At 45.2% G+C, this 1,466-nt stretch overlaps 1 pseudogene; it reads left to right on the forward strand.

Moving 5' to 3' along the window:
* The first annotated feature begins 238 nt into the window (after positions 1–238).
* Positions 239–1,158, forward strand: LOC123839182 (methylglutaconyl-CoA hydratase, mitochondrial-like; annotated as a pseudogene).
* The last annotated feature ends 308 nt before the right edge of the window (positions 1,159–1,466 follow it).

Below are 1,466 nucleotides of genomic sequence, written 5' to 3' on the forward strand. Positions count from 1 at the left end.
ATTGGTTTGTCGTATTTGTTTCACATCTTTGTGTAAAGAAAGTCTTAAACAGACAAGACAGTGGTGGGTGGTGGCGGCGCCTGGGGCCTTGGGCACCTTGCAGGCGGGTCGCGCTGGCTGGCTCAGTGGCTGCTTGCCGTGCATGGCTTGGCCCCGGGTGGAGGCTGCCCTGTGATCTGGGCCCCTGGGCTGGGCGCCAGCAGACAGAGGGTTGCCCAAATGAGGGGCTACAGCTCTGAGATAAGGACCGGCTGCAGGTGCGGTACCTGGAGGAGGAGAACCAAGGAATTGTGGTGCTTGGAATAAATAGAGCTTATGCCAAAAATTTGTTCAGTAAAAATCTGATAAAAATGCTCTCAAAAGCTATAGATGCTTTAAAATCTGATAAGAAAGTGAGGACAGTGAGGCGCCTGGGTGGCTCAGTTGGGTAAGCATCTGACTCTTGATTTCCGCTCAGGTCATGATCTCAGGGTTATGAGATCCAGTCCTGCTTGGAATGCTGAATGTGGATCCTGCTTAAGATTATCTCTCTCCCTCTGCCCCCCCACCTCTCTCCCTCTCTAAGAGTGAAAGAAAGAAGGAAAGAGAGGAAGGAAGGGAGAAAGAGAGAAAGTGTGGACCATAATAGTCAGGAGAAAAGTCCCAGAGACATTCTGTGCTGGTGTGGACCTTATGGAGAGTGAGAGCATCAAAATGAATCCCAGTGAAGTTGGTCCTTTGTCTCCAAAATAAAAGCAGTGATTAATGAAATCGGTGGGTGCCCAGTAACCATCATGGGCTATCGGGATGTCCCTGGCCAAACAGCTCATCTTCTCTGCACGGGTGCTTGATGGCGAAGAAGCCAAAGCAGTGGGCTTGATCAGCCATGTTCTAGAACAGAACCAGGAGGGGGATGCTGCCCCCTGCAAGGTTTTGGACCTGGCACAAGAGTTTTGACCTCAGGGACTTGTTGTGGTGAGAGAGGCAAAATTAGCAATTAATCAAGGGATGAAGGTTGATTTAGTAACAGGATTAGCCATAGAAGAAGCTTGTTATGCTCAGACTATTCCAACAAAAAATAGGCTTGAAGGTCTTCTTGCTTTTAGGAAGAAAAGGTCTCCTCACTCTAAAGGAGAAGAGAAGAAACAGAAATCTTTAAAATGCCAGTGTAACAAATAAATGTACTTCTGGAAGTATCTTTCAGATCCACATATGCTTCAGCACCTGGAATCCCAATGACCAAAGTGAAGAGCCAGTTATCCATGTAGTGAATTAAGCATCTGGTGTGGACCCATATGTGGACTTTGTTCAAATGTGTATCATGTCATATTCATTCAGTTTTATAAAGCTAGTCGTGTATACTGTCAAAAACAGATTCAAAATTTGGTACACATTTTTAAACATCTCCTGTGTACAAGGTTTCTTGTTCTTAATTTTTTGTTTTGTTTTTTTTTAATGTGAATAATTTATACATTGCACACTCTAGG

Source organism: Mirounga angustirostris, unplaced genomic scaffold (genome assembly GCF_029215605.1).
Source record: "Mirounga angustirostris isolate CCGP_5_RB_7025 unplaced genomic scaffold, mMirAng1.0.hap1 SCAF_3, whole genome shotgun sequence".
Lineage (NCBI taxonomy): Eukaryota > Metazoa > Chordata > Mammalia > Carnivora > Phocidae > Mirounga > Mirounga angustirostris.